The 14,029-nt window shown below is 46.3% G+C and overlaps 1 protein-coding gene across 1 annotated transcript in view; it reads left to right on the top strand.

Moving 5' to 3' along the window:
* DGCR8 (DGCR8 microprocessor complex subunit) overlaps positions 1–14,029 on the top strand; it is a 1,090,394-nt gene that overhangs the window by 311,558 nt on the left and 764,807 nt on the right. The gene's annotated exons all lie outside the window — the stretch shown is intronic.

Genomic DNA, 14,029 nt, shown 5'->3' on the forward strand with positions numbered 1-14,029 from the left:
TGGGGCAGAATGAAGGTGTAGTTTAGATTAGAGCACTGCAGCTTTATCAGTGTTTATCAGTGTAGGAGTTCTGCTCCGTGTAGCATAACAGCCTCAAGTCCTTTTAAACCCTGACATCAATATGTGGTGATAAGATAACACTGGTTATCCTGTACCGGTTGCTCTAGATAAGATAAAACCTTTTATGCTTTAAAACAGGACTCAAAGTTTCTGCTATGTTTTCTTTTCCTTTGAATGTAGCAAACTCCAGAAACATTTTATTTCTAAGGGAGTGAGATTTATTAAGAGCAGATAAAAATAGTATGTATCGTAAATAAGACTTGCCAAACTTGCCCAAGGAACATGAAACATTTTCTTCCAAAGACTAAATATAAATGAGCTAGTAGGAAGTAGATTTCAATGTCTTAGAAGATTGTTGGATCAATTAGAAGCTAACATTATTTCAAGTAAGTGGTCACGCCTGCATTTATTTTGTCAGAAGAGCATCCACACGGTGATATTTCAGCAGCAGTGGATGTTAATTTTAAGGTGGTTAGTTTTAATTAACATGAAGTATCTTTATAGAAGTATTGCTGGAGACAGCAGAATGAAGCATTTCCATTTTGCATTTTAAGCTAGAACTGAATCTCTCCGTACAAGCCAGTCTATCCATAAATCTACAGCACTGACTCTTCAAGTAGAAACTGCATCTTTGGAAAATTTAGAGATACATTCATTAATTAGTGAGTTAAAATCAATAACTAGCTCCTTTATGAAATTTAGCACTTTAGTCTTGTTTGTCCCAAATGATTTTAACAATGGTGTAACAGACTCTTCACATTTTCCATATAATTAAAATTAATTGAAGTGATGTGCATTAGTTGTAATTAAGCTATGCAGCTAAGAGTGGTTGTATCTAATTGCTATGATTATATAGGCTACGAACAAACTCAAGTAATGCAAGTGGAGTTACAGTCACACAAGGGCTCGGGCACCCACCATCTTCCCGTGGCTGTCTGCTTGGGGGAGGCAGTTGCCTGGGATGAGGCAGTGCTACAGCAGCAGGAGATGCTCTGGTAGCTGAGCTGGCTCAGCTGCCTCTGTCTTTAAGCTCACACTTGTGCCCAAAACCTGAACATTAAAGGTTGTCGTTGCACCCTTTAGATGAGCTTTAATGTAGCACTTGTGGGGGGAGAACCTGAAGCAGGAATGCATGTTCTGCAAAGCACAGAAACCTTTGGTGTGAGGTCTAGCACAGCCTAAAAAAAAAATCACTGAATTAACTGCAAATTTCACTTCATGTTCACCAGTGCATCCCAGTAGCAGCTGCACTGCAGGAGCTGTGCAGCACAGATGACCCTGTGCAGGCGGTAACAAGATCCTGCTTTTAGCTCCAGCGAACTCCATGTCCCCATGGAAGTGTTCTGTGGCTGCAAAGCACCTCTAGTCTGCTTTGTATCCAAACTGCCCACACCAGTGCTGCAGAAGGACACAGAATAAAAACAACAACAAAAAATCCCCCCAGTGCTCCATAAGCTCTTTAAAGTTCAGTTTGAAGTAATCAGACCTAAATGCTTGAATCACCAATTTGTGGTCATTACGTAGGTCACTACAGGGTCAGGCTGATGTTGCTTCCAGTGTCATACCCATGCAGTCACCCCGTTTTTTGTGTGTGCTCTGCTTAGGCTTTGCTGAGCAGTCAAGTCTAATTGTGAGTTTCCTACATTTATAATGCATAGTCTGGGGAATAACAAGTCCCTTTTTATTTTTTTGGGGTTGCTTGCTTTTCACTACCTTGTGAATATTGAGCTTCATTTCATGGAAAACCCAGGGGAGAGTTGTTTGTAGGCTTTTTGGTATAGGAATAAAATAAAAGATTGGAACTGTTGCTGTTGTAATCTGCCCGCTTACTGCCTGCAGCTGGCTTGTGCATGACAGGCTCCTGAATGCAGGGCTGTGTTGTGTCTTGCAGGATGTTAGAAAAATGAACATTTCAGCCAGGTTTTAGCCTTCACAGCACATGAGAGTAGAAAGGATATGGCTTAGCTTTGGCAGCTGTTCACATGCCCACATCACAAAGCAAAACAGCCCAACTAAAGCATTTGCTTGGTACAACAGCAGCTGGGCAGATGCAAAAGTCTGTGCTCAGTACACAGCAGGCAACAAAGAACTATTAAACTGCCCAAATTTCCCTTCTTGGAGTGCATTGGGAATGATTGGACAAGGCTGCCAAGCAAAAACTCTTGGAATTTATAGCACATGGAAACCTTCCTGTTAATTAATGGGGGATTTTGCTTTCGGCAAGTGACTTCTGCAGCATTTCTCCCACCCTGTGTCTGTCCCTAACTCAGGATTAGTCTCTGCTGTGGCAGCTCTGTTTTTTCCCATACTCCACACACACCAGAGAAGGGTGTAACCTTTAACTTCAGATGAAGCCTCTTGTCATACTTCAGCTTACATCTCCATAACATCCCAGGAATCTACTTCTTGCAGTGCTGTTCAGTAGCCCAACATGGCAATTTCAGTTTTATCCTTGAAAGACTCAGCTGCCTACCTTCAGGCTTAGCAGCGGGATTGTAAGAATATTAACTCTCTACACATAGGTATAAATTAGTGACCCTCTCCCCCACAAGCATGGCAGTCTGGCCATCTTCTATCTTACCATTTCTTTGATGATCTGCACACTATGAAATTTAGGGTACAAATCTGGGCAGCCCAGGGATAACCACAGGGCCCACATGTGCCAGTACTAATGGAGCTGCACTAATATTATTACAGTGGGGAAGCAGAGACTTTAAAAAAAAAAAAACAACCCATGCAGGATGGACAGACCATGACATTATTTGGGGTTGGTTGGGGACAGTAGGGAAGTGAGAGGAGCCATTAACATTTTGCAACATTAGTCAGGAGCCTGGGGACCTGCTATAGCAAATAAAAAGCCCACATAATTTAGTCAAGGGAATTCAGCCAAAAAAAATTAGCAGTTTCATGGTTTTTTTTCCAATGTAATAATTTTTTTACTCAATTTAACCTCCAGTTTAACCACCTGAATAGATAATAGAAAAGTACTGTGAGATAGAATAAGGAATAATCAGAACTGAAGGGCAGGAGAGAAATAATGCTCAGAAACATGCAGGCATGTTCACAAGCAACAGTCATCCAAGATACCAGAGAATCCAGGAGGCAAGTAAATCAGAACAAAACCAGATCTTCCTACTCTATCCCAGGAAACATGAGGAGCCTGCTGTGCATTTCCATCTGGCAGCAATGCAGACCAGCACAGGATCTGTGTCCACAAGACCCTGTCAATACAACCCCTGGGCTTGCAGACTCCATAATCTCCAGCTGTTGCTGCTGGAGAGTTCAAATCACAAACTCAGCAATGAAAGAAACACTGAATTTCACCTAACTGTGTGGTTTTTAAACATACCCTAATTAAGACGTTTGGGCCTTGGTACCTAGTCTTTAAAAAGATACTTCCTATCTTCCTCACGATACTCCCTAATCCTCCCCAAAACATCTAATACATCTTAAGAGTAATGGAGAAGCCACAGCAACTGCTCCTGGCAGGAAGCTGCTGAGCCATTATCCAGAAGCCTGACCAGCATTATTTGGAACAGATGCTCTTTCTAGCTTTGTAATTTTCAGCCAAAAGCAAGGACCATACGTAAAAGTAAAGCTGCAGGTCAAAGGAAGGCTAAACTGTGTGAGAATCATGTGAAAATATTTTTCATTTCACACATCCTCTCATTTGTGGCACATGCTTCTGAAACTGTCTGTGGATCCTAATGTGCAGCTGCAGGTTTGGCCTTCACATCCATGACTTGGATTTGCCAACAGTCAAAACCCACTGGGAGAAGCCAAGCACGGGGTCACCATCCCTCTGGACACAGACTGCACTGCTGGAGGGAGCCCGCACACCCCCCTGGATGGGCACGTGGGCCAGACCTGAGGATCTGTTGCTGCATGTTCCTGTGACCCCTGCCAGCCCACGAGAAGGCTCTAGATGACATTATTGGCCAAGCAGGATGTGGTTGCAGCCAGCCAGCACCTGGCTGTGTAAAATCTTTTGGCTTACCTGGGAGCCAATAGTAGTCACCCACACTGACAATGAGGTGGCAGCTTGCTCACCTGCATGGCTGTCTCAGCACCCAGGAACTTGTGTGGCTTCAGGAAGGCAGGTCCCATCTTCGGGGATCCCAGGGCTGCGTGGGACATGTAGGATGGGGCAGAGGAGGGGGGCTGCAAAGCAGAATGAAGCTTCCAGTTGCAAAGACCAGCCAGGCAAATCTTGGCCTCCCCAGCTGGAGGAAGGGTTCAGTGGGATCATGCATCTCTCCCCTTTGCTAGGCATGCTCAGTTTAACGGAGCTCAAGAAATGAGCAAGTCTCAGGAAATAAATGTTTTCAGTCTCTCTTTTTTATTGCCTGTAAAATAGCAGGAGGCTTTCAAAGCAACAGCAAATCCTGTTAAAAAAAGTAGAGAAAATTAAAGAAGTGTTTCTTGTCTCAGATCCAGCCCTTTTCACCTAAATTTTCCATCATGGTACATAAAACTTTTGTATGTTTTGGCAGAGCAGAGAAATAGCTTTTTCCCCTTCTCTTCCTTGCACAGCCCAGGAGCTCTAAGTGAGCTTTAAAACAGTGTTTCGCACAAACACAGAATGGTCAAATAATAGAGCAAGAAAACAGCATTAAAACTTTGTAGACAATCAACTTTATTCTGTGCACAGCAGCTAGTTTCTCCTGCTCTCAGCAGAAATAAAAATTTACAAGTGTTCTGGGAAAGCATTAAAAACCAAACACGTCGAGACAAAGTCTAGTGCAAACTGCTTAGAAATAGATCTGTGCATCACCTTCTGAAAGGCTCATTCCAGCCGTGCTGGTGTAGCCAAGCTGACAGCTTCCAAAACAAATACATCCTGAGAGTTCAGGACAGGAATTGAGGATTCAGATTTTGATAGCAGTCATCCATGTGTCCCAGAGAGTCAGTTGCAGTTCTCTGCCCTTGTGAATCTTCTGATCAAAGGCCCTTTCTGCATCTTGGCTTGCATGCTGCCACAGAAGAAGGATGCCTACATGTTTGGGAGAAAGTGCAGCCTCCCAGCAACCAGGAGGAAGAACCCAGCTACTAAAGTCAAGGGATGAAAGATAGGAGGGCAGGACACATTCACAGGCACACACACCAGCCCTTTCCACAGGGGCCACGTTAGGTTTGCCGTGCACTCCTGCTGCACTGAATGTCATCCTCCCAGCACAGCAAGTAACATTTTCATAAAACACTGCTTTTAATCAAGCGCAGCCCTCACATCCCCAAGGAGCTTTCTGCAGTCTATCCCTTTTCTCTACTGCTCTTTTTGCCCCCTTTTAATTCCCTCCCTTGGAGGCTCGTGCCTGCAGCAAGGAGGGCTCCGTGGGGTTCCCTTCAGAGCTCATTAACAGGAGTCCATCCATCAGGCCAGGAGGCTGAGCTGAGACACCTGCAGCCCCCGGGATGGAGCCCACAGCCCCTGGCAGGGCTGGGCTGTTACACAGCAGCCTTAACCACTGAGGGGCTTATGTAGAAGCACAGGGTGGTACCCGATTATCCAGCCCCCAGCGTGCTGGGACACTTCAACAGGATGCCAGGCTTGGAGGAGCATTGGGATCCAGCAAGCCCTGTACTTACGCAGTGTATTCAAAACACTAATTATACTTCAGTGTCATCCAAGCACAGAGCAGGTTATTTGCATACCCACTGTTGCAGCTGGGAACAGGGGCTGGGGGGTCTGAATTGAAGCCACCCAAAAAGCAAGCCCAGCTTCCCAAAGAGTTATTTTCTGCTTGTCAGATGCTTTCTATTCAACACATCAAAGAGAAAAACCTCCCAAATATGTTTCTTACTTTAGCAAGTACAAACACTCGGCAAGGGTTTGAATCCCTCTTTCATGCACAGCCTGCAGTCAGAAAGTGCTCCTGAATGGAAAAGCAGAGCCACCACCAGCTGTACAGAGGATAGGGCTGGTGCCTAGTGAGTGGCCAGGGAGCACTGGTACAAGCACACCTTTATCTGCACACATAGCACTGCTCAATGGATTTACCTGTCCCCATGGCAGGCTCTGGGCAAAATCTCAGAGCACAAGGAATGATCAGGAATCTAGAAAGCTGAAGGCTTTTGCTCTCAGGTGCAAATGGTTCATTATGGCCTTTCTCAGATTGTGCTGATGAGAGGAATCATTCTTCACTGATGAGAAATCCTGCATTTTCTTCTCTGGGAGAACACAGCTTTGTTCCCTTCCCCCATTTAATAATGCACGATTTATCAGGCTGAATTGGTGAGCCTGGTAGCAAGTGATTCAAATCAACTTCAGCAGCTATGAGCAATCACATGTACTTGAAGAAACCCACTTATGCTATTTCCTGCAAAACCTGAGGAAAGCTGGCTATGAATGCACTACCATAGCCTATTAATGCTCAAGAAAACCCATTTAAATGAACCTCTAATGGCTGATTGAGATTGCTATGAGGAAACTACATAAAGAGTCAGCTCCTTCCTTCAGGCTGGGCAGGCCAAGTGCCTCCCTGGCTCTCTTGCTAACTGTGGGTAGAAAAAGCAAGTGGATGGAAGGACAAGTGTGCCATGGAGAGAAAGGGAGCAGCCTCCTGTTTTTTCAGGGGTATACTATGATATAGCCTCCCCAAAAGGTCACAAAGTGCTAAGTCTCACCTGTGCTTCCTAATACTGTAGGAAACAGTGATCACCGTGCACAGAAGAGCTTGTCACACCTTCCTCCTGCACAAAGCACAAGGATGTTTGCAGATGCCGAGTAGAAAGGCTGAATTCTCATGCAAATCTGCAGGCCACCCTGGCAGCTCAGCTGGCGGAGCCCTTCCCCTAATTTGCCATCGAGGCAGTGACCCAGCAAAGGGCACTGAACCCCCGAGAGTGCTTGGGTCCTGCTGATGAGCAGGAAGGCCTCGAGCACACAAGCACTGAGATAGCACAGAGGGCACTTTATCCTTGGTGACTGGTCTACATTCCACCTTGGGGTCAAGACTGCCCTACCCAGCTCATTTATGCTTTGCCTTTCCATTCAGGAAGGGTCAAACATTTTCTTAGCTCAAACGAATTTTGTTAACAAAACAACTGTGTTTCACTGCAAGGAAAAATGCATTATCCTGGAGGTGTGTTCAATGTTAGATCAGCTGGACATCATGGCTGAGCTCTCCTCAGTTAACCTCCAGATTGTAAACACCAACATTTCTCTACTGGACAAAAAGAAAAAAAAAAAAAAAAAAAAAAAGCATTTATGTGCTCCACATTAGCCCAAGTGTTTTGAATGTGCTCAAAACTGAGAGACTGCAGAGACAGAAGATATGAATGGAGAAGAAAAAGACAGTCCCAACTGCTTATCTCACCTCCTTTTGCATCCTGCTCCTGCCTGTCCTGGGCAGTACTGCTGTCAGCAGGGAGCTGCCTTGCCCCATCAGTCTGTTCCAGCACGTAGCCAGCCCACACACACAGCAAAATGTGAGGAATAAATGGCCACAAAGCTTTCAAAAGCATTTACATGCCAACCAGTCTCCTCCCTTTCAAAGCAGGAGGACCCCAACTGGGAAACAGTCCTTCGCTCTAAAACGAGGTGCCCTTCTTCCCTCCCCTCCTCTATAAACCTTCAGGCTCCCTAATGCCTCCCAGGTGCTTCTGTTTGGGGCAGATTGGTCCATGCCAGCAGCTGGGGGGGTTTGCCAAGGGCCGTGTCCCTGGGCAGCTGGCAAGGGAATCCCAAAAGCTGGGGCTGCGGGGTGAGCCCAGCCCAGCCTTCTGTGCCCTCCTTGGCCACCAGCACCGGCCTTGGTGGTCCCCAGGGATTCCCATCGCCCTGCTCCAGACGTGGGTGGTCGTCAGGATGGGGCACAGTGAGCAGCACACCCGGGCCCTCGAGCCAGGGGAGGCTGTGGATGCCTCGGGAAAAACGAGGACTGTCCTCTGGTCCCTGCTTTTGTAGTAGCAACTGCTGCGTGGAGATAAAAGCTTTTGTTTGCCTTTTCTCTCCGACATTCCTAATCTCCCTCTGTGCTGGTCTCCCCTATAGTCCATCAAGCACTTTTTAATCTCTAATTGCATATGACTGATGAGCCTGAACTCCATACACGGCATTGCCAAGAACCACTTTTTTCCAGAGCCTGCTTTAGCTCTTTAGGCCAGTCATAACACACTGCAGGACCATTGAGAGTTTATAGTTTGTATACATAACACCCTCGGAGTACCAGAGGGTGGTTTATCCAAACAGAAAAGAATTGAGATGAATGAATGCAGAAATGACTTTTGGCCAGGAAATACTTTAATTTTAATTAGGGGGGAAGGGGGCGAGAGAGGAATGAAGAGGCTTTCTTCTCTCACAAAAGACAAGACTAATGAGTTTACAGCTGCAGGCGCTGACCTTGGAGCATCTCGTATAATGCTGGTGCTGAAATGTTTGGATGTGATGTTAGACCCGATAACCTTGCTTCTAAAAGGAAGAAATAAAGGGAAATGGCTGAATGGGGAGGGATTCATTTCATGGGGATGTACGGATTTATTTATTTCTTTCCCCCCCCCCCCCTCGCATTCCCGTTCAGCTGCCTCTGGCGACACAGCCGTGGGCCCAGCTGCTGAGCTTCCTATGGGCTTCCTCTGTTTTGCAGAAAAAAGAGTCAGTTACTGCAGTTTTCCCGTATTTAGAACCCTTCCCCATCCCAAAGCCCCTCTTGCAAGCCCCTACCGCTCTGGAGCCTGTGGTTGGAGGGAACAGGGTGCAGAAGCCCAGGGCAGCCCCATTACAACCCCAGCTCCTCCTGGCTCCCCTGGAGCTCTTTCCAGAGCTTGCAAAGCATCCCTGCAGATCCTCCCGCTGGTGCTGCCACGCGGCAGCCACGGCAAGTACTGGGCTCTGGGGCCGCAGGGTGAGGTTGCTGTGAGCTGTTGTGGCTGGGAAGTCAGTTCTGCCTCTGGGGAATCAACACCCCCTGCCCTGCTGAGTCGGCAGCCAGACGGGCTGCAACAATAGTGCAAGTTAATGGAGCAGAGCAACCATCCGTGTTTCCTATTAAAAGTATTTTTATGATGCTGATTATTATTAATATTATATAGGGGCTGTAATTTTCTCCCGAATCACTCCAACATCTCACAAAATAAACAGTTGCTGTATTATCCCCTTGTAAATGAGACCACAGGATTGTAAACTTTAATTTGTTACTTTTGGCTGCTCTCAGGTTTGGCAGACAATTAAACCAATTCATTAGTTCACAGAGGCACATTTTTGGCCATGTCTGGCTGCGTGAAGTCATCCAGTGAACACACTGGAGGCAGGGTGCAGAAAACCTGGGCGGTGTTTTTGCCACAGGATATGTCAGTAATGGTGCAAACAGGCCAGTGTGGCTTTTGCAGGCCAAGGTGGGAGGGGAGCTCGTTCCTCCCATTGCTTCTGTGCCCTGGGCATGTGCCACTGGCAGCCCAGTGCCCTGATTTGTTGGCCAGAGGTGCAGTATTGATCCTTTATCGGTCTAGAAGGTAGCTGGGTCATGCTTGAGGCTTAACCTTTAAATTCTAGAGCTTGATCAGTGAAACTCCATAGGACATGGTGGAAAATACTGAGCCCTTGGCTCCTCCAGAGCCATCCCCACCAGCTGAATAATTCCTTGAATAGCTGGATGGGTTTCAAGACCTGCTTTCCCAGCTGCAGACACATGGTTATCCTGTGCAGCCCCGTGACAGCACTGCGTGGCTTTTCCCTTTTCAGGGCTACTAGTCATGTGTGCTGAGAGTTAAGGAGTGTTTTTTAAATAGAAGCCATAACAGTATATTTTGTGGTACTATCACCTCCCCTGTCCACACAGACCTTATGCAAACCAGCAACCAGATGAAGATCCCCTGCCAGGTATTTTCTTAATGCTGTAGATTCTTAGATGTCAACTAACAAACAAAAAATCCTGAGCTTAAGTTTCGAAAAAAAAAAACCCATGAAATTTCTTGCTTTTCCTTTGTTACCTAGTAGGAGTAGAGGCTCTTAAGTGCCTGTAACCAAGTACCCATCCACATTATCAGGCAGGTGGGAGGGCAGCTGATCTTCACAGTGGCCTTGATGGTGGTGTGTATTGCTATTTGTTACTGAGATGTGGTGTGGCAGGATATTTGCTCACTTATGTTCTCTCTTTCTGCGAGTCCTTTGTTGGCTGATAGACAAGGTATGGCTGCCTGCATCCTAATGGCTTTTGTGGGAATCTACACACAAGTGGCTGAATGCATCCTTAAAAGCAGGCAGGAAGTTTCAGCTTGCAGTTCATATTGGTTACATGCAAATAATAATATGGATTCCAGAAGGGAACCTGAAATGCTTTAGGTCAGTTTTCTCCCAGCTTTTTCATTCAACAATCCATTAAGCAGAAAGTTTTAAATCCTTTCATCCTCCCTACAGAGCATTGCACTGGCCCTGTGTCTGTGACAGCAATTTAGCAAGCCCTCAGGAAGGCTTTTACAGGTTATGGTTGTTCCTGCATTTCTGTTTAAGAGCTGTTGACTTGGATGAAAGGACTTTCCAAGCCATAGAGGGATGTGAGACAGAAGAGAATCTTTGCCTTGTGTACAATTTAAAAAAGGAATTTTTAACATCTCCACTCTCCTGGTACCATTAAGCCAAAGGGGAAGAGATCCTGACCCGACAGGCTCGATCTCACCCAGCACAAGGCTCCAACGTGGTGCTCAGCTGGGCTCATTCCCTCTCAAGTTAAAATTATTCATGCCTTTCTTATTTGAACAAGCTACCTTTCTCTCAAAAAACACTCTGGTCTCAGAGTGTTTGGAGTAAAATTTTTTGTGGAGTCCTATTTTATAGCACTAAAAATGAAAAAGAAAGATTTGGAATAATGAAATCTAAAACCTTCCACAAACTAGTTCTCTGCTGCTGTTTCTTACTGGCCAGTACTTTGCATTCAGATTTGCAGAGTTCTCTGGTTTTCAGTTTGTGATCCTGCTGATGCCAGTGTGGCCGGGAGCATCCCTGGGCACTGGCTCCCCATCAGCTGGAGGTGCTGGAGAGGAGGGTTTTCCTGAAAACACAAAAGTGTTTCAAGAAAATGGTATGCAAAGGCTGCAGAGGAGCAAATTATGACTTCTTTTATTGTGACAGCTCTTCCACAGAACAGCAGCAGCAACCTGCCTTCCCCGCTGAGCTGCAGCTGAGGTTTTGCTTGGTTTCTCCTGCCCCTGGCCAGGATCAGCAGTGTGTGGGATCAGTAATGGGCTGATGCTGGTGTGAGCTGGGCTCCTTTGGGTATCTCATGCACCCTCTGTGCCTCAGACTGCTTTTGGGGAGGGTGATGAAGGCCTTCACTCCACTGTGGGCAGCTGCAGTTCCCTGCCTGAATTCCTCCTGGGAGTTGGAGGAGGAGGATGAAGCTGGTTGGGTTTTGAGTCAAAAAAATAGGCCCTCTATTTTATTCCTTTCAGATATTTATCAAGGCTCAGTGCAAAGGGCCTGACACCCGGCCTGTGCGGCCCGGCTGCTGTGATCTGTGTGACACACAAGTCACCATCGAGCTGATAATGAGGGACCGACCCTCTGCTGAACGGGCAATTGAGCAGCCGGTGCCGGCCCCGCAGCTCCAGCGCCAGGAGGATGGCCAGGCACGTCTCTATTTTGACATATCCTCACTGAATGAGGAAGAGAACAAGCAGAAAATGGCTGATGATAAATGCAGCAATTAGGGAAGCTTAATGGAGCAGAAGGTTTTTGTGAGAAGACAAAGAAATTGCCGTGCTGACACCTGCAAGGAGGTCCCAGCCGCGGCAGGGAAGGCTCCAGCTGTGCCCAGCAGCAGGGGCTGAGGCCAGGGGAATCGACCCTTTTCCTTCACACACAACATCTCTCACAGGCCTTGAAAAAATATTTTTCAAGTTAAACTTCAAAACACCATTTGATTCTTTCTTTTCCCCCATTATGTTCAGAAATGGTAGCCTGTAATTTCAGCCCATGGCAGCCCGCCCCTGCTCCCTTTTTATTCAGTTTCACATAATACAGTGAGCTACTGGGAAAGGCATTTTCCTGACAAAATCATGATCTCGCTGTTGTGAAAGAACTGTGGCCTCAGCAGGGGGACACTGTCGTGGGTGGACCTGAGGGTCTCCCCTGGATGCTGCTGCTGTGACACCCTGTTGAAGTTGAGTCCCCGACCCCGCTGCACTCTCCCCAAAGCACCGTATTCCCAAGCTAATCCCTGGGCTATCATCTCCCTAGGGTTTGAGTAAAAGTGGTAGATGTGTTTGCCAAAGCCCCTTTTCTCTTTATTTCCTTGGTTAGACTCTTCTCAATGGAAACTGCTTATCCAAAGGGTCACCAAGAGCTTTGGGGAAGCTCTGTTAAGGGGTGCAGGGAAAGCCTCAGCAGCTCCTGGTGTGGGGAACCCAGGTCTCAGAGCTGAGCAATACCGTTTTGGCCTCTCAGAAGACCATTCCCAGCATCTCCCCCAAAACTGCAACACAACTATTTTCCTAAGACTTTGGCAAAAAGGAATTTCCTTTAGGAGGTAAAGGAAAGAGTTTTTTTAGCTTGGTATGAGCCAAAGAAAACACAAACCATTTTCCCCACCACCAAGGGGTCCTCTGCTTGAGCCCTGTCTGCATTCCACTGATTTTCTTCTTTCATTCTGCCAGCCTGCCTGGAGCAGAGCTGGTGTGTCACTCTTGCCTAAGCTGAGGATACTGCAATTCTGTCTAGTTGGGTTCTTGTGCTTTCCCTCCTCTGGACCTGTGTGGTGTTGGCATTGCAGATCTGACAGTGCAGTTCAGGCTGCTGCTGAGTCCTTCCGTTCCTCTGCATTTACCCTTTGTTCATCTAACTTGGGGTCACCAATAACTAATTTTTTATGGTATCTATAAAGGCTGGAATGGACAATTCCCATATGCTTATTCTAGGCAGTAAAACTTGCTTTTTAGGGAAGTACTAAATCTTTTTGTCAAAAAAACAAATATTTTTGACAAGTAATCTGAGGATTCATTACAGCTTTATAGATTAATTACATTTTTTTTCCGTCACTCCATGATCTTCTGGTTATTTGTCTATTTTACTGACCAATCCAAGACTGGCCATCATTAACTGAAGTGGGTGCTCACCAGATCTGGGCCATGGTGGTGCCTGGCATCACATTTTGGACAAAAGGTAATGCGACTGCAAGAGCTGGTCTCCCTCCTTATGCTTTCCTGAGGATCTTTTTAAAAAATAGGCTGCCCATGGCAAGCAATGAACCTTACACATGCCATCTTCTTCCTCCCACCATCATTTGTCTGCTAAATTCCAGCTTTGTCAGTGACTGAGTGTCTAGGGAGACGGCTAGAAGGAGAACAGAGATGGTAAAAACTGCACAAAATGAAAGCTCAACAGTGGTAGAAATACATAAAACCCAGCAAGTCTTTCTGTACGAGTTCTCTTTTAGCAGAAGGCTCAGCTGGGGTGGCTTAAAGGAATAAGGCTGAATTAATTAGTTTCTCTGTTTAGGTAATAATACCATTAATCATGATGAACCATTTTGTGAGAAGGCTGGTACTCGGCAGCATGTAATTCCGCAGGAATCCCACTGTGGTGCAGCATTGTGGATGGGTCATCCCCCCAGCGCTGAGCGCGATGCCTAACGCAGTCAATGGCAAACTGCTGATTTTCTTTTAATATTCAGACTGCCACAGCATCAGTCCCGATGAGTTCTTCTGGCACCAGTGTGGCTGCAATAAGCCATCCTTTAGGAATTGCCAGGGAAGCATGGCATTGATTTAATGCTTACTTTGTATATCGTACACAGACCCAATGCTTCCAGAGGGTACAGTCTGGTATTGTATTTTTTTTTCAGGTGTACACTAAAACCCCCTTGCTTGCATTTCTCTGCATCAGGAAGATGCAGCTAGGGGCTGTTTCTATCAGAGGTTTGGGAGGTTCATTTATGCAGGTCTGGTTTAGGGGTGGTGTCAAGCAAGACGCCATGTTGGACAATGGCTCTGGGACAGAATTACAATCCCCCTGAGCCAGCATTATGAACATCTTTAT

Source organism: Apus apus, chromosome 16, assembly GCF_020740795.1.
Source record: "Apus apus isolate bApuApu2 chromosome 16, bApuApu2.pri.cur, whole genome shotgun sequence".
NCBI lineage: Eukaryota > Metazoa > Chordata > Aves > Apodiformes > Apodidae > Apus > Apus apus.